Raw genomic sequence first — 27,269 nt, forward strand, 5'->3', positions numbered from 1 at the left:
CCCCTCCCCCCTCCACCTCTCTCCCCCTCCACCTCTCTCCCCCTCCACCCTCTCCCCCCCTCTCCCCCCCCTCTCCCCCCCATTGTTTGTCAAAGAGAAAACAAGGCATATGTAAGGTTTAGGAAACTGAAGTCATACAGAGCCATTTATGAATATAAACATAGCAGGAAAAAACTGAAACAAAGAATTAGGAGGGCTGAACAGGGTCATGAAATGTCTTTGGCAAATAGGATAAAGGAACAAGATATTTTATACACATAAGGAGCAAAGGGTAGCAAGGGAAGGGATAGGTCCACAAAGGAGAGAATTTGTGCATGGTGCCAGAGGAAATGGGTGAGGTCTGAACAAATACGTTGCATTGGTCTTCACAAAGAAGTATATGGTGGATGGTGAGGCTCGGTAGGGTAGTTTGGATAGTCTAGGGCATGTAAAAATAAAAAAAGCTGTTGAGTGTTTTCAAAAGCATTAAGGTAGACAACTCCCCAGGACTTGATGGGACCTATCCCAGAATGCTGAGAGAGGCAGGTGAGGAAATTGTAGGGATTCTTATACAAAATCTTTGTAACCTCTTTAGTCACAGGAGTGGTGGCAGAGGATTGGAGAATAGTCAACACTGTTCATTTGTTTAAGAAAGACAACCGATAATTTGGGGAATTACAGAATTAGCTGTATGTTAGTGGTAGGGAAATTATTGGAAACGACTTTTAGGGATCGGATTTACTCTAATTTGGAAAATATGGATTTATTAGCGATAGGCAGCATGGCAATGTGCGAGGAAGGTTGTGTGTCACAAACTTAATTGAGTTGTTTGCGGAAGTGACAAAGATGATTGATGAGGACAGGGTGATAGATGTCTACTCAGACTTTAGCAAGACTTTAGCAAGGCTTTTGACAGGGTCCCTCGTGGCAGGTTGATACAAAAGTTGAAGTTATATGGGATCTGTGGTGAACTGGTAAGATGGATGAACTGGCTCAGTCATAGACACAGTGTAGTAGTGGAAGGGTGTTTTTCAAATGAAGATCTGTGACCAGTTGTGTTCTGCAGGGATCAGTGGTGGAATGCCTCCTGTCTGTAATATATGTAAATGTTTCGGAGGAGAATGTCAGTGGCCTGATTAGTAAGATTGCAGACAACACAAAGATTGGAGTGCCATGAATAATGAGGAGGACTGCCAGAGGATACACCAGGGTATAGGCTAGAGACTTGGGTGGAGAACTGGCAAATAGAGTTTAATCCAGCAAAATGTGTGTTGATGCAGGAGGGAAGTATACTGTAAATGGCAGATTTCATTGGTTGGGGCATAGAGTATAAAAATTGGTAGGTCGTGTGCAGGCCATACTTGAAATATTGCAAACAGTTCTGTTTGCCACACTACTAGAAGATTGTGGAAGCTTTGGACAGGGTAGAGAAAAGATTTACCAGGATGTTGCCTGGTTTGGAGGCTATCAGCTGTGAGGAGAGACAGGATAAAGTTAGTTTGTTTTCACTTGAACATTAAAGGATGAGGCGTGACCTGATAGAAGTTTAAAAAATTATGAGAGGCATAGAGAGAGTGGATGGTCAAGTCTTTATACGAGGGTAGAAATGTCAATTACTCGGGCAAATAGGTTTAAGTTAAAAGGAGAAACGCTTAAAGAAGATAAGAGAGCCAGGTTTTTTTATACAGAAAGCTAAGTGCCTGGAATAAGCTGTCAGTGGTGGCAGTAGGAGGTGGAGGCAATAGGCGATGTTTAAGAGGCATCTTGCCAGCAGAATGCAATTACAGAGCAATGCCTTCATTTTTGGCACCCCACGTTCACTCACTCAATCACTGTCACACAGTTGCAGCAAAGAGTACGATATGCATGATGCACAGCAGCAACTTCCCAAATCTCCTTCAACAGCACTTTGGGAACCCACCCCCGTAACCATTTGGAAAGACTAGGAGCAGATGCTTGGGAACACCACTACCTGTATGTCCCATTCCAAATTTACTATCCTGACTTGGAACTCTAACAACAGTCTTGGTGTACCATACCAAATGAACTGCAACAGTTCAAGAAAGCAGCTGATCACCCACCACCACTTTCAGTAATTGGGGATGGGAAACAAATGCTGGCCCTGCTAGTGACATCCACATCTAAGGAAAGGATTTAAAAAAAACTACCGCAAGCAGTTTGGATTTTGTGCTGTCTCATAGAGTCATACACCGGAAACAGACTCTTCAGTCCCACATGTCCATGCTGACCAGGTTTCCCAAACCAAACTAGTCCCATTTGCCTGCATTTGGCCCATTTCCCTTTTAAACCTTTCCTATTCATGTACCTTTTCAAATGTATTTTAAATGTTGTAATTGTACTCACCTCTATTACTCTCTCTGGTAGTTCATTCCATACACACACTACCCTGTGTGAAAAAGTTGCCCCTCAGGTCCCTTTTAAATCTTTACCCTCTTGCCTTAAACCTATAACCTCTAGTTTTGAATTTTCCTACCTTAGGGAAAAGGCCTTTGTAATTCACCTTATTTATGCCCCTCATGATTTTATAAACCTCTGTAAGGTCAGCTCTTAACCTCCTATGCATCAGGGTAACAAGCCCCAGCCAATCTAGCCTCTTCTTTTAACTTAAACCCTCCAGTCCTGGTGACATCCTTGTAAACCTTTTCTGAACTTTTACCAATTTAATAATATCCTTACTATGGTAGAACAATCAGAACTGTATGTAGTACTCCATAAATGGCTCACCAATGTCCTGTAGGGCTGCAACATGATGTCCCAACTCTTATACTGAATGCGCTGATCGATGAAGACAAATGCACACTTGATTAGACTGGTAGTTTCAGGTTGATCTACATTTAAATAAAAAGGGTAATATAACCGGACACCCATATAAACTTGCTTACTAGATCAGAAAGCTAGTACATTATGCTTAATACAATTCTGCAAGTACAGACCAGAAATTAATGAATTTACATGACATTCGAAGGAATTTATGGGTGCAGCCCTCACCAAGTCTAAACATGTTATCATTTAAAGATTGCTTAATCAGTATCTTTCATCAGCTATGAAACAATTTAAGCAATCATAAACCGTGTTTTATATGTTACTTATTTTACATATCTCTTACTGAAAACTTGGATGTTTTATCCAATTAAATCATCTTTGACTGTCACAATTTCTTGTTTAATAATTGTTAATATTTAATATTGCAACTGCCTAAGATAATTTACAATTGACATCACTTATGATTTTCTGATGTGTTCTTTAATTTTGTTTATTTGTGTTTCAGTTACATGACATAACTTTTTATTTAAATGTTTTTACTCTAATTTTTAAACTTTTTAGCTTCCTCGGGGTGACAGCTCCTTTATGTTCTGTTAACTGGTACCTCCGGCTTGCACTCATATACTCCATAACTAGGCTGTTGTAGCCTTCTCTGCAATCAGCGGTGCTCCATTCTCTCAAGATACCTTTCTTATTCATCGCACCCCTTAGTACAAGAACTTACCCCCACATTACCCATCCCAGTTCTCCCTTACTGTTCTTTTGTAATGATCCACCCGTCACTTTATGTGCTTCCACCTGTAGCTCTGTCTTCTGATTCCTTTGCTCATGGTTACCACAGATAAAGTCCTAGTCTCTCGCAAACAGTTCTGCATGTCCTTTGTGAACTGAGCTGTGACGTCCTGCTGTTGTCTTTCCTACTTGTTTCTCCTAATCACTTCAGTGTGCTTCCACCTTTCAATCCTGATTGTCAGCCTTTAGCCATTAATTTTATATTGGTCATAGCTTCTATTTCTGGCCTTTTTTCTACTGTAGTCATATAAAAGTTTGTAAGTTAAAATACTTCTTGGGGTATTAAAAATTATGTTTATAGAATTTTCTGCTATGAGCTACATTGATAAAATAAATTTAAACCACGTCCCATTGTCATCTCACTTTGGCTTCTTTCTTGCAATTTTAAAGAAAAGATCAGCCAAGCTTTTGATACTGCTTGCTGAAACAGTTGGCCTTTCCCGAAGGTTTCAGTTCTGGCCTGATACCACATGATCGGCTTGCTCAAAAGGAAAGTTCAACAGAGCAACAATGGAGAAAGAAACCCGAGGATAGTTTTAGATCCTAACACATTGGGTTTAGAAAGATGGAAACTGAAAACTTAAAACATTTGAAACCCAAACAAAAGCTATTTTAAACCTTCCCACTTTTATTTTTAAGGGAGATGATCAACCAATCCATGCAGAAGAAGTGAGTCAGTCAATAACATTACTTGAGGAGGCTGCACATCTCCCAAGATAAGAAGGACTCTGTTACTAACTCATTGCCTGACATCCCTGGCAGGTAAAAGGAAGCTAGATCTATTAAGTAATTATTTTGACAGTGTTGCTTGTGGACAACAAAAGGTATTTCCGCCCTATGAAGAAGTCTCTGGCTATCCACTCTATCTATACCTCATCGTCTTGTACACCTCTATCAAGTCACCTCTTATCCTTCTTCGCTCCAATGAGAAAATTCCTAGCTCCCTCAGCCTAATTTCAGAAGATATACCATCCAGCTCAGGCAGCATCCTGGTAAATCTGCTCTGTACCCTCTCTTTCACATCTTTCCTATAATGAGGCGACCTGACGGGGCAGCATGGTGGCACAGTGTGGAGTTTGTACATTCTCCCTGTGTCTGTGTGGATTTCCTCTGGGTGCTCAGGTTTCTTCCCACAGTCCAAAAATGTGCAGATTAGTGAATTGGCCATGCTAAATTGCCCATAGCGTTCAGGGATGTGTAGGTTAGGGGCATTAGTCAGGGGTAAATGTAGAGTAGTAGGGAAATGTGTCTGGTTGGGTAACTCTTCAGAGGGTCTGTGTGCACTTGTTGGGCCAGATAGCCTATTTCCACACCATAGGGATTCTATGATTTCTAGAACTGAACGCTATATTCCAAGTGTGGTCTAACCAGGGCTCTTTGGAGCTGCAGCACAACCCCATGGCTCTTAAACTCAAACCCAATGCTAATGAAAGCCAACACAAGATATGTCTTTTCACAACTCTTATCAACTTGGGTGGCAGCCTTGAAGGATCTATGGACTTGGACCCCTAGATCTCTCTGTTCCTCCACACTGCCAAGAAACCTCCCTTTACCCCTGTATTCTGCATTCAGGTTTGACCATCCAAAATGAATTATTTCACACTTTTCTAGGTTTAACTCCATCTGCCACTTATTAGCCCAGCTCTGCATCCTGTTGATGTCCCATTGCAACCTACACCAGCCCTCCATAATATCCACCACCCTACCAACCTTCGTGTAGTCAACAAATTTACGAACCTACCCTTCCACTTCCTCATTTATAAAAATCACAAAGAGAAGAGGTACCAGAACCGATCCCTGTGGAACACTACTGGTCACCAAGCTCCAGGCTGAATACTTTCCATCTACTACCATCCTCTGTCTTCTATGGGCCAGCCAATTCTGTATCCTGACAGTCAGATTTCCCTGTATCCCATGTCTCCTTACTTTCTGATTGGCCCTACCATGGGGAACCTTATCAAATGACTTGCTAAAATCCATGTACACCACATCCACTGCTCTATCTTCATCAACGTATTTTCTTACATCCTCAAAGGTTTGTGAGGCATGAGCTGCCCCTCTCAAAGCATGCTGACTATCTCTAATGAAACTATGGTTTTCCAAGTAATACAGTCATAGAGATGTACAGCATGGAAACAGACACTTTGGTCCAATTCGTCCATGCCAACCAGATATTCTAACCCAATCTAGTCCCATTTGCCAGCACTTGGTCCATTTTTCTTTAAACACTTCCTAATCAGATACCCTCCAGATGCCTTTTAAATGTTGCAATTGTACCAGCCTCCACCATTTCCTCTGGCAGCTCATTCCATACACACACCACCCTCTGCGTGAAAAAGTTGCCCCTTAGGTCTCTTTTAAATCTTTCCCCTCTCACCCTAAACCTGGACCCTCTAGTTCTGAACTCCCTCACCCCAGAGAAAAGACCTTGTCTATTTATCCTATCCATGTCCCTCATGATTTTATAAACCTCTAAGACCACTCCTCAGCCTCTGATGCTCCAGGGGAAACAGCCCTAGCCTATTCAGCCTCTCCCTATATCTCAAATCCTCCAACCCTGGCAACATCCTTGTAAATCTTTTTTGAACCCTTTCAAGTTTCTACCCTACTGTTCTTAGAATACTGAATGGACTCTCAAACTCTTAACACTCACTAATACCTGTGTTTTTGTTTTTGCTGCTGTTTACCTATTATTTACTTATCTATGCTCCCTAATTCTGTGATCTGCCTGTATTGCTCACAAGACAAAGCTTTTCACTGTGCCAAGGTACACGTGACAATAGATTCAATTCAATTCAATTAAATAAGTTAGTGCATGAGAGAAAACTAACTAAAATATTTTTAAAATGGCAAGTGTTTCTATAGATATCTAAAAAGGAAAATTTTAAGTAAAGCGAGTGTTGGAGGGTCAGAATGGGGAGCTTCTAATTGATAGTAAAGAAATGGCAGGTGTAGTGAATATATATTTTGCTTCTCTCATTGTTATTGAGGATACAAAAAAATTCCAGTAATCTTTATGAATCAGAAGGTTGAAGGAAGACAAGAACCCTGATAAAATTATAATTGTGCAAGCTGTTGGAGCTGCAGTTGATACGAGTGGGGTTTTGCTAGGGCGTCTGCTGGGCTCTCCACTTCCTACAGTTTATATCCATGGAGATTAGGATGAGGGGACCGAAGTCGTGGTGGCTAAATTTGCAGGTGACACAAACTTGAGTAGGAAGGTATGTTGTGAAGACGATATATGAAGTATTCAGATGGATATAGACAGTTTGAATGAGTCAGCAAAAATCTGGCAGATGAAGTATAATGTGGGAAAATATGAAGTTGTTCATTTTGGCAAGAAGAATTTTAAAAGCATATTATTTAAATGGAGAACTATGGCACAGTACTGAATTGCAGAAGAATTTTGGTGTTCTAGTGCATGAGTCTCAAAGCATTATTTGCAGGTACAGCAAGAGATTAAGACAGCTAACGGAATGCTATCCTTTAATATTAGAGGAAATGCATTTTAAATGTAAGGGTGTTATATTTCAGTTATATAGGACATTGGCAAGAGCAAATGTTGAATATGTGTACAGTTTTGATTTCCTTAAGGCTGTAAATGAATTGAAGACATTTCAGAGTATGTTTACCAAATTGATATCTGGAATGAGTGGATAGTCTTCTGAGGAAATATTGGACCAACTTGGCTCAATTAAATTGGAATTTAGAAGAGTGAGGGGCTATTTGATTAGAGTTTATAGACTGAATGGTCTAGAAAAGATGGATATGGAAATTTTTACTATTTTAGTGGGTGAGTCCAGGACGAGGAGATGTTTTTAAAATTAAGGATTTAGGACATTTTAGGACAGAAATGAAGTGAATTTTTTTAAAAAATCTGAGTTGTGTGACTTTGGAACTTTATGCTTCAGAACATGGTGGAGGCAGGGTCTTTGAACATCTTTAGGGCTGAGGTACATAAAACTCTTGTTTGACAAGGGAATCAAATATTATCGGGAATGGATGGAAATGTGGAATTTGGAACACAAACAGATCAGTCGTGACATTACTGAATGGCAGAGCAGGTTTGAAGTGTTGAATTACCTATTTCTTCTCCTAATTCATTTGTATGTACTAGCAGCATAATAATCAAGGACTGTAGCAGTTCAAGAAAGCAGCTTACTACCACTAACTCAAGGGCAATTAGGAATGGGCAATAAATTCTGATCTAGCTACCAACACACTAATTTGCAACATGAATAAAACAAAAGATGCATAACTGAGCTTTCACTAGCTGTTCAGCCAGCAGGAGACCCCCATTGTCTGCATACTATACCATAGCATGGGTGCCATTTATACCACACCCCAAAAACATTACTTGAAGTGATAACAAAGCTCGTGATCTTCCACAATAATTTGAACTGCAGTTATACCTCATCTCCATGCCAAGAACTGCTAAATAATTTTGAAAACCATTAGTGGAGTTTAGTGACAGATCTGCAGAAACTGTGCAGAAATCACATAAATGGTGAGCAATACAATTTCTCCAAAGTTTCCATTGAAGTTGAATCTGGAGATCAGAAGAGCCCTTGTGGAAATTCAATCCTTTAAATACCTACCTTACATTGGCACGTCTTAGTATCTTTAATATCTGAACTTTTTAAAGAAAATTACGATCAATATAAATTATATGCATTAGTGAAAGAATACATATATAAGTCACATTTGCAGTTTTTACAGAGAGTATTAGAAATTATGCCATTTGTCGAGATTTCCTTTCATGGAAACTAGGAGGAGGAGTTGGCTTTTCAACCTTTTGAGCCTGCTCTGCCATTCATTATGATTGTGAATGTTTCTGTAGCTCAATGCCATATTCCTGCTTTCTATCAATATCCTTGATGCCTTTAATATCTAAAAAAAATTATCATTTTCTGAAGAACTGTTTCATTCAAATGTTAACAGGGTTTATATGCCAATCCAATTTGACTACAATACATGAAATTGTTAGAAGTTTGACTTGACTACCCAGATGATGGTGAACCAGATGATGGGCATTACTAAAGTCATTTAATGGAATCATAATAAGTTTGGGTTCCTAACATCCAGTGTCTCATAGATAAATGGTCAAACTTCAGACTGTGAAATTGTTTTAGTTTCCTGCTGAAAATTTAATTTCACCATTAAAGCTTGAACTTCATGTTGGTATAAGAGAATATAATTAGTTACTTATTAGTTGTGATCAAGTCAAGGTGCAATACTTGATGATGCATTAAACTAGAAGCAGTGACTGAGAAGATGCTGCATAAATCAGTGCACTGAAATGATGTGGACTGGTGTTAATGTATGACAAATATTAAACAACATAAATTATTAGCTCAGACTGCACCTGGAGGTTGTGTTTGGGGCCTTGAACAAGGGGGAAGTGACTCAGCAAGTGTTACACTGTCCACAAAAAGAATGCAGGACAGGACCTATAGTGCAGGAAAGGGAATGAACAAGGAAGAGGGGTTCATGTTCTAAAATTGTTAAAGTCAGTGTTGAGTCCTGAGGCTGTTAAGTTGCCAATGTAGAAAATGAGATGTTTTCGTGTAGATTGTATTGAGCCTCACTGGAGCACTGCCATAGGCCTGAGGCAGAAGTCTGTGCATCTTTGGACTGTAGGAGGAAACCGGAGCACCCAGCAGAAACCCATGTAGACACAAGGAGAACATGTGAATTCCACACACATACTGTGAGTAAGGTTGGAATTGAACTCTGGTTCCTAATGCTGTGAGGCAGCAATGCTCACCATTGAGTCACTGTGCCCATTATCTGCCCATTATCACATTGCTGTTTGTGGGAGCTTGTGCATAAACTAACAGTTGTGTTTCATCAACTGCAACATTGACTAATCTTCAAAAGTATTTTGTTGACTCTGAAGTGTTTTGGAATGCCGTGGATGTGTGAAAAACACGAGATAATTACAGGTCCTTTTTATATCTGTCAACATGAGTCCATAAGTGTGACAGCTCTCTCTTGCCAGTGTAAAGAAAGTCATTGAGAAGATGCAGGAAATTTTAAGTGGGAAAGATGAGTAGCCAGAAATCATTATCTATGTGGAAACCAATGGCATAGGAAGGAAAAGAATTCAGGTGCTATGGTCAGAATTTCATAAGCTCAGGAGAAAATTATAAAATAGCATCTCCAAGGTAGCAGTCTTTGGATTACTTGCAGTGTCAAACAGGACAAAGTGTAAAGGTTCAGTAGGATAAAATCAGATTAACCAATGACTGGAAACGCTCTTTTGAAATTCAAATTCATAGGGCATCCGTACAAATTTTTGGGCTAACAGAAATCTGTTCAGTATGAACATTTTACACCTTGAAAGAATTAGAATAATGGTTCTTGCAAATGGTTAACGTTTAAGACCATTTTAGAAGAAAGATGAGCACAACATGGAACATTTTCAGAAGAAAAATAAGATTCACAAATGGCTGGGAGACATGAATAACATTTAAGAATAGTTCAGAAATAGATTAGATTAAATGAAGTCAAAGCAAGGCAGACAATGATGAGTTAAAAACAATGACTGCAGATGCTGGAAACCAGATTCTTTAAAAACAATGACTGCAGATGCTGGAAACCAGATTCTGGGTCAGTGCTGCTGGAAGAGCACAGCAGTTCAGGCAGCATCCAAAGTGCAGCGAAATCGACATTTCGGGCAAAAGCCCTTCATCAGGAATAAAGGCAATGAGCCTGAAGTGTGGAGAAATAAGCTAGAGGAAGGTGGGGGTGGGGAGAAAGTAGCATAGTGTTCAGTGGGTGAGTGGGGGAGGGGATGAAGGTGATAAGGTCAGGGAGGAGAGGGTGGAGTGGATAGGTGGAAAAGGAGCTAGGCAGGTAGGACAGGTCCGGACAAGTTATGGGGACAGTGCTGAGCTGGAAGTTTGGAACTAGGATGAGGTGGGGGAAGGGGAAATGAGGAAACTGTTGAAGTCCACATTGATTCCTGGGGTTGAAGTGTTCCGAGGTGGAAGATGAGGCGTTCTTCCTCCAGGCATCTAGTGGTGAGGGAACTGCAGTGAAGGAGGCCCAGGACCTCCATGTCCTCAGCAGAGTGGGAGGGGGGAGTTGAAATGTTGGGCCACGGGGCGGTGTGGTTGATTGGTGCGGCTGTCCCGGAGATGTTCCCTAAAGTGCTCTGCTAGGAGGCGTCCACTCTCCCCAGTGTAGAGGAGACCGCATCGGGAGCAACGGATACAATAAATGATATTAGTAGATGTGCAGGTAAAACTTTGATGGATGTGGAAGGCTCCTTTAGGGCCTTGGATAGAGGTGAGGGAGGAGGTGTGGTCACAGGTTTTACATTTCCTGTGGTGGCAGGGAAAAGTGCCAGAATGGGAGGGTGGGTTGTAGGGGTGCGTGGACCTGACCAGGTAGTCATGCAGGGAACGGTCTTTGCGGAATGCGGTAAGGGGTGTGGAGGGAAATATATCCCTGGTGGTGGGGTCTTTTTGGAGGTGGTGGAAATGTCGGCGGATGCTTTGGTTTATGCGAAGGTTTGTAGGGTGGAAGGTGAGCGCCAGGGGCGTTCTGTCCTTGTTATGGTTGGAGGGGTGGGGTCTGAGGGCAGAGGTGCGGGATGTGGACGAGATGCGTTGGAGGGCATCTTTAACCACGTGGAAAGGGAAATTGCAGTCTCTAAAGAAGGAGGCCGACAATGATTGAGTGCCAACATGTGAATGAATGGACTATGAAGATAAGAATTTGTCGACCATAGATAACCTGGGACTATATTATTGCGGCAGTAACAGACATGCCGGAAAGAAGAGGAGAATTTGGGATCTTAAGTGTTCCTGGCTACACGTAGGTCAGGAAAAACAGGAAAAGAGAAAGAAGAATGTGCCAGCATTAATTATCAAAGAAACTGCAATGGATTGGTACAAAGGGAAAAGGGGAGGAATTCCTGAATTGTCTTTAAAAATAAACTCAAAAGCCAAAGGCAAAATACTAGACCTGGTTCTGGGGAGTAAAGTTCAGCATGTTTCAGTGGGAGAAACCTTTAGGAAATAATGATCATACTTTCACAAGTTTTAGAATTGTTAAGCAAAAGGACGAAGACCAATACTGTATGATTAAATACTTAATTTGAAGAGTGCTGAATTCAAATATGATCTGGTATGGGTAAATTTGAATCAAATATTGGGAGATAAAACATGACAGAATAATTAAAGAGGAGAAGGTTTGGGTACAGAGTAGATATATTCTGCAAACAAGAAAGGAAGTACATTCAAAGTTAGACTTTTCTGAAAGACCAAAAAAAAAGAGATCTCATGTATTGGACCAATACAAGCAGATGAAAAATTGCTAAATACAGCAAATACAAAGATGTTCTTAAAAAAAAGATTTGTAACAAGTTATTAGAAGGGAAACCAATAATCTTTTATAAACATATATACAGTAAAAGGGAGCAGTGCCAATTAGGGATCAAAAAAGAAATCTCGTTATGGAGACCATGGCTTGGAGTTGGACTAAAAGCACGTTTTGCAATTGTTTTCATTCAGTAAAGGATACTGCCTACTCAATAGTAAAGGAGGACTTGGCAGAGCTATTGAATAGGATGAAAATAACTTGAGTTGGCCAGAATCAAAAAGGCACCTGTCGAATTGGTCAGCATTCTTCTTATGGAAGCCAGGTGAAAGTTATGGAAGCTCTGGCAACAGTCTTCCAATTGGTAGTATCAGAGGGCAGAAGGATTATAAATTGTATTCTTCAAAAATGGAAAGGGAGTAAGCTGAAAAATTATGAATAGTTTTGATCGCTTCTCCCTATTTATTCTATTTGCAGTACTAGATTGTTTGGAAACTTTAGAGTGTTAGACAAAAGAACTATAGGCAACATGAAGAAATTTGTTTCACACATTACATTATGATCTCAAATGAATTGCCTAAATGGGCAATGGAAGCAAGTTCATAGTTTAGAAAGGGCATTGGATAATTATTTGAAGGTGATAAAATAACAGATCTATTGGGAAACATCAGTGATGTGAAAATAATTGGATTGATTTTTCCACAGGCATGATAAAGAACTAGAGGCAGCTGATTTCATTTTCAGTGATAAAACCACATCACAAGAATGTTGAGGGCTAAGTATCAAGGGATGATCTGGAATAAGATTGTTTTGTAATATCAGAGCATTGGTAAAAAAAAATTGATTCATTACTATCTTGGTTTCAGCGAAGATCTTTCAATCAAGTAACTTTAATTTTAAAAGCAAAACTTATTAAAATTTGAATTAATTGTTCATCAGAGAAAGTAATTTGCTGACAGTAGTCATCTCTTAATAGGGGCACATCTTTTTGTTCTTGCCACAGTTCACTTTGCTGTCATTACTGATAAGGTGCTCCTGCACACTCAACCATCACATACAGGCTTTTGTAACTTTGTGAATGATCGAAAGTCTTCACATGTGCACTGTTCACATTAATGCTTAAATGACTTGCAGAAAAATCTGGAATGTGTCTTAGGCTGGGCTGTTGGAGGTCATTGGACCAGCAGATTTTCTGGAACAAGTACAAAGAGCATTTCAAAAATGCTTGTGTTTGTAAAATATCCAAACACTCCTCAATTATAATCAACCACCCTACCTTCTGCAAAGGGTAAAGGTTCAATAAATATACGAGCAAAATCACTGACACAGTTATGCTATTTTAGGCTGAATGTGCGATACTTTACATGACAGAAATCCTATACTGTGGCAGCAAGCTATTTGACCTATCAACCCTCTGAAAAGCATCCCACCATCTCCTTGTCACCCTACATTTTCCATAGCGAATCCACTTAGTTTGCATATTTCTGGATACTATGGGCAATTTAGCACAGCCAGTCCACTTAATCTGTACAGTTTTGGACTGCGGGAGGAGACTGGAGTTCTCAGAGGAAACCCACTTGGAGGGAAAATGTGCAAACTCCACACAGACGGTTGCCTGAGGCTGGAATCGAACCAGAGTCTCTGGCATTGCAAGGCAGCAGTGCTAACCACTGAGACAATGGGCCACCGCCTCATCTTTACAACTAAATCCATGTAACAGGACTGCAATAGTACACATATAAACTGTTATTAAATATTCTAAAGTCATATTAGTCATTTTTAAGTAAAATATGATGATCACATACAAGTGCCTTCCTCATCCAAATTCTTTGTTTGACATTAGTAAAAATGCTATCTGTGGACACCTGGGTGCTTATTGTACTTGATTGCAATGGAATCAATGGGTATTTGGAAGGACCCAAGGCCATTATTTCATGGCCCTGAGTTAGCAGTTTGCTGACCTCGAAGTAAGCTTCACTGAGAGTTAAAACCCTCTCTATAGTGAGAATTCTACAAGCTTTCTAGTGAAAATTTCAGCTCTGTCATCTTGTGTTGGTATTGCAATTGATTACACTTTTTTATAAACAGGAAACTTACAGCATGTACCAGGCGTGATAACACTAGACTGTCCAATCAAGTAATCACAAAGGGATTTTCACAGGTAAACAAGCAATAGTAAATAAAACCACTTTTAAAATGGAGCAAGTGAAAGATTGAGGTGAGAGCCAGAATATTGTGAAAATGTTTTTTTAAAAAAAGTTACTAAAAAGGTGTTTGATTAAAAACACTGATTACTTAATAAAATTAGTTTTTCAGGAACAAGTCTTTTTATCATTAATCACATCACTGTTAGAACACCAGTTACACTTGAGGTGTGAATTTTTAAGGAGTTTCCAATGGCAGTGTGGGAGCTGAGAAGTTGAAGTTCTTGCTGACTTAAAGAATTGACAAGTCTGGGTTGGGGTACACACCAGAACACAGGCAATATCGGAGCCTTAAGTAACTGATTGTAACTTCTCTGACTGCCCACTATCTCAAACTTGTGCCTAGTTTCAGAAGGGTAAAGATGGCAGACAACGACAGTTTTTAATTAATTCCCCTGCAAAATCTGCACAGTGTTGTGGGTATTTAGACTGAAGGTAAACCTTTCTGGGATTATTAATTAAACCTCAGATCTCTTCATATCATCTGTTTAGTTAGTCTATCCAATAAGACAATGTTCTAACAGTTAAAAGACTATTTCTTTGAGATTTGATGGTCTTCCCTGTTTCAGTAATGAGTGAACACTATTTCTCCTATGGGCAATAATGCCTAGAGTGTTAAAAATGAAGGCTTGAAAGCTAATATTGTTATATCTGGTATTTCCACAGAGCCTGGAATGGATGGGTACAGTGTAATACCATGTTATTGGCTCTATATTGTCACAGGTTAGTTGTGTTATTTCTGACAATAATCTGCCCTTAACAGTGGTGTTTTTTTTGTGTCAAAGTTTACTTTGCAGTCATCTCCAATGAGCTGCTTCTGTAAATTCAACAATCACATACAGGCTTTTGTAATTTTGTGATTGAATAAACATCCTCATATGTGCATAGTCCGTGTAAGTGCTTAAATAACTTGCAGGCTGTTGGAGATCATGCTAAAGCAGATTTGCTATACCAAATGTAAATAACATTTCAAAAAAAAAGTGCTGTTTGCAAAATAACCCAACACTGATCAAGTGTCTCTGTGCTCCACCTTTGTATATTAATTTTTTGTTGTTGTATCTAAAGTAACCACAGTACACATCCTGCACATTCTGTGTTACAGCTAATGGATAATTGAATAGTCATAAAAGGTGGGTGTGAATCAAATGAAAACTACTCCTTAATAATGAGGTAGATTCAGTGAATAACTTAAAACGTTTACAAATTTAGCTGAAGAACACAAATTAGAATGTTAATGGAGGGAACAATATATGGAAAAGTAACTTTATTGATGAGGTTCAAAAGATGATTCTTGACAGCCAGCTTCCCTTTGTGGATCAGCAGAAACTCACTTTGTTCAACAGTTGTGAAAGTATAACTCTCAGGCCACTGTCTCAACAACCCCAGGTATTTGTAAAGATATGTGGAGAAGTATATCTGATTTATAGAAAAGTATACAAATAGACAATGAGGTTGATTTATGTCTCTTGCATTGCCATATAATGGTATGCGTGCCAATTATTTTACATTGCTGTATTTTTTCTGAGTGCCAATTATCTAAGGTTGGTAGAAATATCGATACAAAGAACTTGGAGCAATTAGCTATATTACTCAACATAGCTTTGCATTTAGTTGAATTTACCCCGTAACTTTCTAAAAGTGGAATATGTTAATATTTTCTTTGTAACAATTATGAAAAATATTATGTTTATGAACAGCTAATTCTTTCTCTACATAATTAGTTTTGAGTACATATGGTGTTTACTCCTTCTCCATCTTCAACCTGCATGACATCTTGCATCTCATTCTTCTAGATCCACAATTATAAATGTGTTCTGTAATTTGTGTTTCCTCTGCAAAATTGTATTTCAAATAAGGAGTGCTATTCTTTACACAAAGTACCCTTTAAAAGACACCATTGTCCTGGGATTGTCAATATCTAAATTCCTTGTCTTCAAAAAGCAGATGTGGGCATCATTGCCTGATAAGTGACATAAACCATATGACACATGGAAGTTTGCGAAAATAATAATACGACTGCTTTATAACATGTTGATCACATAACTTTACTGTGGCAATTATTTTCATTTCCTTTCTTTTCAGAACAAATACTTAGAAAATATTTCTTAGAATGTGGCTGTTCCCAATAAGGCCAGTAATTATTGCCCATTCTATAAGGAATTGTTGAACTTTGACAACAACTCTGCAGTTATGAGGTCATTTCTATTGAAAGGAATTATTCTATTTCCAGATTTTTAAAACTGAATTCATATTCTCAAATTGTAGTTATATGTCTTAAATTGGTATTATGCATAAGTGGCCAAATACTCACCGTGTATTTATTTTCTCCAGAAAGATCACAAACTTAGAGGAAGAATTCAGTAGTCAGAGATATCACTTCACATCACTTGAAGCTGATGCCAGCTAGGAAAGCATTACTGAATCTAATGATTTAACACAGTGAGTTACTGAACAAGGATAATATGATGACATCTGCTTGAAGGCAAGCTGATACAGTATGTTATGGGCTTTGCTGATTTTTATTGCATGTATCCGCAGATGAAATGGAGGAGCCTTCACGTGTTAAACGATGAGTAATCCACTGCCTGTTTGCATAAGATGAATCAAGCTGGTCTGGTTATAATAGAGGTTTACAGCATGGAAACAGTCCCGTCTGTCCAAATCTTCCATGTCCACCAGATATCCTAAATTAACCTTGTCCCATTTGCCAGTATTTGGCCCATATCTCTCTCAACCCTTTCTATTCATAAACCCATCCAGCTGTCTTTTAAATGTTGTAACTGTACCAGCCTCTACCACTTCCTTTGGCAGTTTGTTCCATCCATGTATCACCCTCTGCATGAAAAAGTTGCCCCTTAGGTCCCTTTTAAAACTTTCCCCGTCCACCTTAATCCTACGCCCTCCAGTTTTGGACTCCCCTACCTAGTGGAAAAGACCTATCCATGCCCCTCATGATTTTATAAACTTCTATTAGTATGTATCCATTATTAGTTGTCAGTATCATACAGCAAAGCTGCCAGTTCTACAGAATGCTGGGAGACACAGAACATTAATGGCACCTGTAGAGAAAGCTCAGATGACCATCTGTAACATCTTGAACAGCTGAAATTTGTTATGGACCAGGCCAGACCCCCTCGAAACATTTCAAGCAAGTGGCCCAGACCCTAACTTTTCTACTTGTTTTAAGCATGTGTAAAGTGGATAATCCAGGATGGATGCAGCTGGTCAAACCAGTGAGTTTTAAACAAAACAGGATTTATTTATAAGATTACCGAATGAAACACAAACAAAAGAGAACAGAATACAGAATAACTTAACCTATCCAAAAACCAAACAGATCGTTCCAACTTAAATGATGCTATTCCAAATACTTGCAACAATCCCCATAAACACCCCTTGGCACAAAAGGTAAAATCAAACACCAGGGTCTTCCAGGAGATAAATCAGAGAACACCAGCCTGGACCTGCTTCTTTGGGTCCAGCAGCTTTTTTAAAAAATTCTCCTGCTAAAAAACAAACCAAACAAAACCAGAGAAAAGCTGAGCTGGGAGAACTGGCCACCCCCCTATTACGGAGAAGTTTTTGTTTTCAAAGACTTGAAAACCTGTTGCCTGAGGCAGTATCTGTTAGCTATAATCAAACTGTCCCTAAAACCCATCAACTTAGACTTTTCAGAGTGTGTCTTCTACGACCTCTCCGAAAAAAACCAAGGACAACATAACCTTGTTAAAAGGAGCAATTTTGTCCACATTGATGTGAGATACAATGCCGGGTGGCACGGTGGCTTTGTGATTAGCACTGCTGCCTTACAGTGCCAGGGCTCCTGGTTCAGTTTCACCATCAGGCGACTGTCTGTGTGGGAATTGCATGTTCTTCCTGTGTCCGTGTAGGTTTCCTCCGGGTGCTCATGTTTCCTACCACAATCCAAAGATATGCAGGTTAGATGAATAGGCCATGCTAAATTGTCTGTTTGCTAGGTGGGTTAGGCATGGGAAATGCAGGGTGACAGGTTTAGGGTGCCTCTAGGTAGGATGCTGTTCAGAGGGTCGGTGGACTCGGGCTGAATGTCCTACTTCCACACAGTTGTGATTCTATGATATCCCCTTTCTATTAAAAAAACAAGTTGATTTTGTAAATACATTAGGCATGACCATTTGTATCGTCCAGAAATTACATTGCATAGCTGCATTGGACTACAATGTCCTACGTATGCAAACAGAAGTCTAAAAATGTGTACAATGTGGCACATATCGTCTATACGCTCCTTCTGTGTCAGAAATAAGCTGGTCACCATACTAGACTGGGCTGCACACGAAGAGTTTAGGATATGCAACTGAATCATTTAAAATGTACCTTTAAAATCCGAGGATTGTTGTAGAATGCTCTTCTGAAATTGCATGATCCCATTAGCTGATTCAACATGTGATAGACACATTCAGTAACTGGTGGCATTAACACCAAGGACGTCTCAAAAGTGCTATCCTGGGATAGATTACATCAGGTCCTGGCATTTACTTACCTTCATGTTTTTGAAGACACCCAACACAACCTCATCCTTAATATTGACATGCCCTAGATTTTCAACATACTCCTCTGTTACCTTACCATCATCCATGTCTTTCTCCTTGTGAATACTGATGTGAAGTACTCTTTAAGGACCTCAGCCACTTTCTCTGGTTCCATGCATAAGTTCCCTCCTTTATCCTTGAGTGGGCCTCTCTCCCTCTTATTCCTAGTAGATGTATAAAATGCCTCCTTAATCATACATGTCAAGGACATTACATGACCCCTTTTAGCCTTACTAATTCCTTGTTTAAGTTTTGTTGGAGAGTTTGAAAATTATCTGTGATCTCAATACTTTTGGCTCAATTTATGTTTCTCTTTGAAGTTTTTCCAGCTTGCGTAAAATGGAATAAGTAAACAATGCAGATGAGCTCTGCAATTTTTTACTGATTGCTGTTTGTGTTACATGCTCTTGAATGTAAGTACAACACTGTATTCACTATCCCCACTGTTGTAATGTTCTGCTCTACCATTGACGGTTAGGAAATTAGGGGAAAAAAAAATCTATTGCAATTATAGAGCCAGATATAAAAACAGATACAAAAGGACCACACAACAACTTATTGTCAACTTGTGAACAATTATGAATTTTCTTGCAAATCTAATGGCACTTGAACTTGGTAACAGGTCTTCAGTGAAACTACTGATAATAAAACCTTATCTCCATAATCTGTGCAAATCACTTGTTTTGTTATACACACAGCATCCAAGAGATTGAGGATTAATTCACAAAATCGGTTATAAATTCATAATTGTCAATACAATTTTCTAACACAGCATTCTAAATTGAATAATATCTACCACTCTAGACTTTGAGGTGAAATTTAATCTTGGGCAGCTCAATAAAATTAAGGTTAATTTGTTATTTGAGAAATTTTGATTAGAATGTTTGCCCTTAATTCCTACCGAAAATATACCAAATCCTCTCTTTTAATAATGTATTTGGTAGTGTGATCATGAAGTAATAATGTATTTGGTAGTGTGATCATAAACCAATAATGTATAGATCTAGTTAAAAGGTTAATCACAGGTTATCTGAAATTTATCATCTAAGGCTGTAATTTTGTTTCAGGTAGGTAAACTATAGCTGATTTCACAAAAATAAAAAGAATGTGGACAAATTGAAGACAATGGGGATTTCCACTGGCTGAATCAAACCTAGTACAAAGGAAGACCATTGTAGTTGCTGAAACATTTCAATACCAGCACAATGCAATGAGTTCCTCAGAACAATGTCCTAAGTTCAACCACCATCAACTGTTCCATCAACTACTCTCCTTCCATCATGAGGTTAGAGAGTCTAACTATCTCCCGCTGACTATATGTACAATTATCACCATTGACTAGAAACTGATCCAGCCATACAAGTACAGAGGATACAAGAACAAGCCAGAGACTAGGAATTCTGAAGCAATGGCTCACTATCTGACTCCCCAAAGCTTACCATCTATAAGGATCAAGTCAAGAGTGTGATGGAATATTCTCCACTTATGTGGATGAGTGCGCCTTCACTAACACTGAAGAAACTTATCATCATCTAAGATAGAGCTAAGACATTCTGCTTGCTAAGCATCCCAGCCACCTCCTTAAACCTTAATTCTCCCAGTCATGGCGTACACTAGCTGTAATGATTATGTTTATATTAAATTTCTGATTATGTTTATGTAGCTCATCAAGGTTTTTTTTGACGCAACCCCTAAACCTGTGACCATTACTTGAAAAGAAAGAGCAGTAGGGTGTGTGTGTGTCCACATATGGGGTGGAGTGGAGGTCTTTAAATAAAGAACCCACCTGAAAGTTGCGTTGCAAGTCACACTTCTGACATGGCCATATATCATTGCATCTTCATCATTGCAGGGTCAGAATCCTGGAACTCTTTCAGTCAGGCTGTATCCACACAACTTGGAGTGCAGAGAGTCAGCTGGCTCACTGCCAATTTCTCAAAGCTGGCTTCACATGTTCTGTGATTGAAGAACAAATCTCAAGAAAAAATATTAATTGTCTGAAAGCAGACTTAGTTGTGTTAACTATCTATATGAGATAAATTCACTCGGCCATTCAAGTAGTTCAAGTATTTTATTCTTTAAAACGTGAACGGAATGTACTTTTACTATTTAATATTACAGAATTTGTTAGTGTAGAATTCTGTTACCTCAAAGTTGACTATGCTATTTTCATAGGACTTTTTACTTTTTATGGAAGAACCACTTTTTAAAGCTTGACTTCCTGGTGAGAGCTGCTCAACAAAGCCCAACAGCTACAGCATTATCGATGAGACCTCCAATGGAATTTTATAGATGCCAAACTATTGAGAAGGAAATTTCAGCAGTAGATCATTGTGAAAATACTCTGTTGGGAAGAGTTTATTTTTAGTGACTGCAATAGACTTTATTGTAGTGTATTCTTGATTATCTAATTTTCAACATGCTGTACTTTTCAGTTTTACAGTAAAACTGTCAAAATTTGATAGGTAAATAAACACTTCTTCTTTCTTGAATCTATGAAATGTCCTGTGGTGCTCAAATATTATAGCAAACAGCTGCAGTAATGAGTTCCTTCCCAGAATGTATTGCATCACGGAGGCATAATTATATATTCCATGGGTAACTACTTCACTGTTATGAGATTAATTCTTCCATAGGGGTGTAGCAGCACATGATTCAAATCATTTTGTTTGATCAATTGAAATTTAAGAGTTTTGATAAGGTAAATTTGTCATGTACTGAATTATTTTTGCCATTATCATTTTACAGTTCCTGCTGTTCTCATTAAAATCAGAATTATTTTTAAGTTACCTTCATTCAGATCAGCAAAATAGATACAGATACAATCTATTTTAAGAATATTTTCATCTCTGTTAGTCAAAAGGAGGAATTATCTAAGATCTAACTTAGTAAAACACATGTTCCCATATTCTTAGTATGACAAGTGACAGTGTTTCTCCAACTAAGACAGCAGATGAAGCTTTCAGTGCTGAAGTTGATCTTTCCATTTTTCTCTTGGAATTACATCTGAGGTCACGTAGAGAAAATAAAGCAACCTAAGTGAACTAAACAGAGTTTCAGTCTCTAACGTTAACCCCATTATTTGTTTCAAGTGAATCAGTAAAGATATGAGGCAACAATTGAGAGTTAGGAAAGAAACTTACGTTGTGCACAAATACAGCTGAGGAGCTGCATGATAAGAGTGACTGTGAAGAAATTAGAAGTATAAAAAAATTAGGAAGACAAATAGGCTATAAAATTAAATTAACAAGAAACATCAAATAAAAATTTTACAAGCACATCTGTAAAAGAAGGAAGGCTGGAATGGGTGTAGACTTAGGCATTGGTATTTTTCAGATTGGCAGCATATGACAAGTAGAGTAACACATGAGGTGCTGGGGCTTAATGCATTATAATTTACATTAGTGAGTTTTAGGTGTGTGAAGACATGATAGCCAAATTCACAGACAGCACAGAGATAGGAAGGTGTGTTGTGATGATGAGTTCTTCCCAGCCCCGGAAGAAAATGGATGTTGGCAAGTCATTTGGAAAAATTGGTTGATGTTGCCAGAAATGAGATTCTTTGGGGAGAAAAATGTTTGATTCTCCAGCAAGGTTTGAATGTCAAAATGAAAATCTTGCTTGAGTGTCAAAAGGCTTTTTGTATCTATTTACATAGATTAGCATGCCATTATTACCTAATCTCACTACATTAACCATTTCCTGTTTTTCCACATGCTGGATGGCAATTAGATGATGCCAGTTCCCAGTAGGTACCTGGCAACACCAGTCACTACTCACTCCTCCAGACCTCCATTCGGACTGCAGTCACCAACATCTTAGCTACATTCCACAGTTTGCAACCATCCACATCCCTCAACCATTAAAGTTGGCATTGGACATATAGCAGCCTTACCTCATCTTCACAGTCCATCGCCGACTTACATTCAATGCAGTTTGCACTTCAGTATTATATTTCCAGTCTTCCAGCACCTTTCATTGTAATGCTGCTGCCAAGACCTTTTGAACGCAGAGACAGGCACCCATCTCATGACTTCAATCAGGGTGCACCTCAGGGCTCCTTGCTTGCTCTCTCAGCAATAACTCACTCTGCACTTACTTGGATGTTCACAGCCTTTTGCATTTTGTCCCCTCAGCCAGAGCTTAAAGACTTACAGTACTTCTGCCTTGCATGCTGTTTAGCAAGACACAAAGCCAGGCAGCTTGTCATGGTTGTCAGCAGTGATCAGTCAAAGGGATGGACTTGTTGCTTACTTTAAGGCACCATGTTACATCAGTCTCACATCTGCACTAAATGCCAGCAGCATTGTGCATCAAGCAAATGGCTACATTTCAAATTTGGTTCCAAGTCTTGGTTTTTCAGTCAAGCCAAGGAAGACAGTACTCAGTCAGGATGTCTCAACAGAGTAAGTCTGATAACAGTCCAGAGGTTTGGACATGGCCAAACAGTCAGTTAGGATCTGGATGTACGTTTGCTCGCTGAGCTGGAAGGTTTGTTTTCAGACATTTCATCACCATACTAGGTAACATATTCAGTGAACCTCCGAATGAAGCACTGGTGGTGTGGACCACTTTCTATTTATGTTTGTGTTTCCTTGGATTGGTGATGCCATTTTCTGTGGTGACATAATTTCCTATGGTGATATCATTTCCTGTTCTTTTCCTCAGCAGGTGGTAAATGGGATCCAAGTCAAGTGTGTTTGTTGATAGAGTTCCAGTTGGAGTGCCACGCTTCTAGGAATTCTTGCGCTTATCTCTGTTTGGCTTGTCCTAGAATGGATGTGTTGTCCCAGTCGAAGTGGTGTCCTTCCTCATCCTTGTGTAAGGATACTAATGAGAGTGGGTCATGTCGTTTTGTGGCAAGTTGATGCTCATGTATCCTGCTGGCTAGTTTTCTGCCTGTTTGTCCAATGTAGCGTTTGTTACAGTTCTTGCAAAGTATTTTGTAAATGACATTAGTTTTGCTTGTAGTCTGTCAAGGGTCTTTCAAGTTCATTAGCTCCTGTTTTAGTGTATTGGTAGGTATGTGGGCTATCATGATGCCAAAGGGTCTGAGTAGTCTGGCAGTCATTTCTGAGATGTCTTTGATGTAGGAGAGACTGGGACAATACATCCATCCTAGGACAAGCCAAACTGAGACATGCACGAGAATTTCCCTCAAATTCTCTCTCAACCTCCTGCCTTCCACCTTACTGGTCCTTCTGCTTTCTATCACCCCATCCATGCCTCTCATAATTTTATACACCTCTGAGAGGACCCCTCAACCTCTCTGCTTCAAAGAAAACAACCCAAACTTATCCTGCATCTCTTCATAGCTCAAATGCTTCATTGCAGACATTTTGGCAGATCTCCTGTGTGCCCTATCCAGTGCAAGCATATCCTCCCAAAGCAGGTGACCAGAAGTACACATAGTATTCCAGCTGTGGCTTAACCAAAGTCCTGTACAGCTCCAACATAACCTCCCTGCTCTGATAATCTATGCCAATACTGATAAAAGCAAGGCATAAAGAAAAACTGCAGAAAGCTCCCACACGAAGGGACTTGGGGTACTTGTGCGCAAAACACAAAACTAGCATATAGGTGCAGCAGGTAATCAGGAAGGCTAATAGAATGTTGGATCTTATTTCAAGGGTGTTGATGTATAATAGTAGGGAAGTCTTACTGCAACTGTACAAGGTGCAGATGAAATTGCATCTGGAGTACTTTGAGCAGTTTTAGTCCTCTTGTTTAAGAAAATATATTAGTTCATTTGGAGGTAGTTCAGAGAAGGTTCATTAGGATAATCCCCATCTGGAGGGATTGTCTTATCCGCTTAGATTAAACAGGTTGGGACTGTACTCGTTGGAATTTAGAAGAATGAGTTGATCTCATTAGGTCAGGATGAGTTGTATCCCAGGCTGCTGTAGAAGACAAAGTAGGAAATCACAGGAGCTCTGACCCAAATTATTAATTCTGTTCTGGCCACAGAGAAGGTGCCAAAAGCTATGCCAACTGCTGGAGCTGTAACTGTGACCTGAAGGTGACCATTTTATCCTGTTGACTGGTAAGGTAACATTGTGCTAAACTTTTATTCAGGTAGCTGCTTCCAAGAATGCACTGTGGACTTGTATTGGATCACAATGTTTGACCCACAAATCTATCAAGTTACCCTTCCAATTTGTGCCAGATGACACTGCTTCATCTCATTTCTTCATGACATTGTCAGTGCTGTAATCCAGGCAGTAAGCTATGCCAATATAACTGGATACAAGATATGACAGATCACATTACAATGGCACCACCATATCAACACATCTCATTTGCGAACAGGAAAGAATTCCAATTCATCTGTGATCATCACTACCACAAGGCACAATATCCTGGAGAATTCTCATGTTCCTGCTTCGCTTAAGGGCTGGACGCCTTACAACAATGGTTACAAAGAGACAAGGACTACCTTTTGCAAACTTGTTACAGTGCCGCCCATTCTTTGAAAACAGCCATTGTGGAGTAGATGATAGGCCTGCTGAAGATCAGGTTCCAATACTTGGATTATTCTGGGAAGGAGTAATACACCACTGACAGAGTATGCCACATAATTCTAGAATCTTGTGCTTTGCGCAACTGGAGCAGGGAAAAAGGAGATGTGATGGACTTTGAGGAGCTAGGAGGACACCAGCTGTCTTCAATGAAGAAAGATGCGTGAGGTAGTGCATTTTGAAAGGCAAATCAGGGCAGGACTTAGACACTTAATGGTAAGGTCCTGGGAGTATTGCTGGATAAAAAAAAAGACCTTGGAGTGCAGGTTCACAGTTCCTTAAAAGTGGAATAACAGGTCTACACAATAGTGAAGAAGGTGTTTGGTATGCTTGCTTCTGTTGGTCTGTGCATTGTATATAGGAGCTGGGAGGTCATGTCGCAGCTGTACAGGATATTGGTTAGGCCGCTTTTGGAATATAGCATGCAATCTGGTCTCCCTGCTATAGGAAGGATGTTGTGAAACTTGAAAGGGTTCAGAAAAAATTTACAAGGATGTTGCTAGCATTGGAGGGTTTGAGCTACAGACAGGAGCTGAAATAGGCTGGGGCTGTTTTCGCTGGAGCAACGGAGGCTAAGGGGTGACCTCCAGAGACGTGGATAGGGCGAATACAAGATCTTTTCTTGCTGCAAAACTAGAGATGAGGGGAGGAAGATTTAAAAGAGACCTCGGCAATCTTTTCACGTTGAAGGTGGTGCATGTATGGAATGAACTGCTAGAGGAAGTTCTGGAGGCTGGTACAATTATAACATTTAAAAAGCATCTGGATGGGTATATGAATAGGACAGGTTTAAAAAGATGTGGGCCAAATGCTGGCAAATGGGACTAGATTAATTTAAGATATCTAGTCAGCAATGACTGGTTGGACCAAAGGGTCTGTTTCCATGTTGTATGTCTCTATGAGGACATTGAGCAGGAGGAACATTACAATCAGTATGAGAGAACATACAACCCAAACAGGACTAATTGACACCCAGTGCCAATGGACATGAACTGGGTGCAGTAATCATTCACTGACTGTAAATCTGTTGCTGGTTGAAAGGCAAGTGGTCCCTGTCTGTCCCCAGAATCAATTACAACATTTGTTTATTTGTCCATCTTTGCTTTTGCTGTTGCTGATTAAAATGGAACATTTGAAGGTTTTCCAATATATGTTTGTCTTTATTGAACAAGGGAATATATTAGTCTACACTGCTCATTTTGGAAAGAGTAGTGCTCTCAGACAGCATTATAAGATGTGATTACACCTCAGGTAACCTGTATAGTATGGTTCTTCAATAGTAATGTGTTTACAAATGTGCAATTTGCAATGAAATGTCAGCCATACCAAATGAGACCCTGTGTGGGGGTCTTATATTGCTGGACTCACAAACGTAACAAGGCTGTTACTGATGCAGTTTGTGTCCTGGAAGTGATTCTTTTTGGTTCTCCTCCCATGCATGTATGGTGAAAAGTGACTTCTGGCTGGCAGCACAAATATATGGTACGTAGCTGAGATTTAAAATGGTGCCAGTGCTGGGAGTCCTGGGAGGTCCCAGCAATGTCAAGTACTTCTCACTCTAGCAAGAGAGAAGATAAGGTGAGTGGGATATCATAGAGGTATGGTGAGTTGCAGAGCATAGCATGAGAAACACTCAAACTTAACTGATTGGTGGTAATATTCAGCTTAAGGAGTTTTCAGAAGTATATAGATTGAGCAAGTGATCAAATATCAAAAATCTGTTTTGTTTGGCAGGAAGAATAAAAATGTAGGAGATACTTAAGTGGAAAATGAGAGCAGAATTCCAAGCTGCAGAAGAATTTTGGTGTTCTCGTGCATGAGTTACAAACAGTTAGTGTGCAGATACAACAAGTGATTAAGACAGCTAATGGAATCCTAGCCTTTAGTATGAGAGGAATGGAACATAAAGGTAAGGCTGTTGTGCTTCAGCTGTACAGGGTCTCATCTTGTATACCATGTGGTTTTAGTTGCCTTATTTAAAGCAGCATGTAAATGAGTTGGAGGCAGTTCAGAGGATGCTGATTAGATTGACACCTGGTTATCCCAAGAGGATAGGTTCAACAGGCTGGGCTTTAGAAGAGTGAGGGGTAACTTGA

At 39.5% G+C, this 27,269-nt stretch overlaps 1 protein-coding gene across 2 annotated transcripts in view; it reads left to right on the plus strand.

Annotated features, from left to right (window-relative positions):
* The window catches only part of LOC132817118 (solute carrier family 40 member 1-like), a 65,898-nt gene that overhangs the window by 600 nt on the left and 38,029 nt on the right, over window positions 1-27,269 (plus strand). Inside the window, exons 2-5 of one of the 2 annotated variants that reach the window (XM_060827299.1) lie at window positions 4,195-4,317; window positions 13,972-14,044; window positions 14,754-14,810; window positions 16,419-16,526. The gene's annotated coding sequence lies outside the window, so the exon portion shown is untranslated. The remainder of the gene's footprint in view (window positions 1-4,194; window positions 4,318-13,971; window positions 14,045-14,753; window positions 14,811-16,418; window positions 16,527-27,269) is intronic. The other variant, XM_060827300.1, reaches the window with a different exon arrangement.

The sequence above is a fragment of the Hemiscyllium ocellatum genome, chromosome 7, assembly GCF_020745735.1.
Source record: "Hemiscyllium ocellatum isolate sHemOce1 chromosome 7, sHemOce1.pat.X.cur, whole genome shotgun sequence".
NCBI lineage: Eukaryota > Metazoa > Chordata > Chondrichthyes > Orectolobiformes > Hemiscylliidae > Hemiscyllium > Hemiscyllium ocellatum.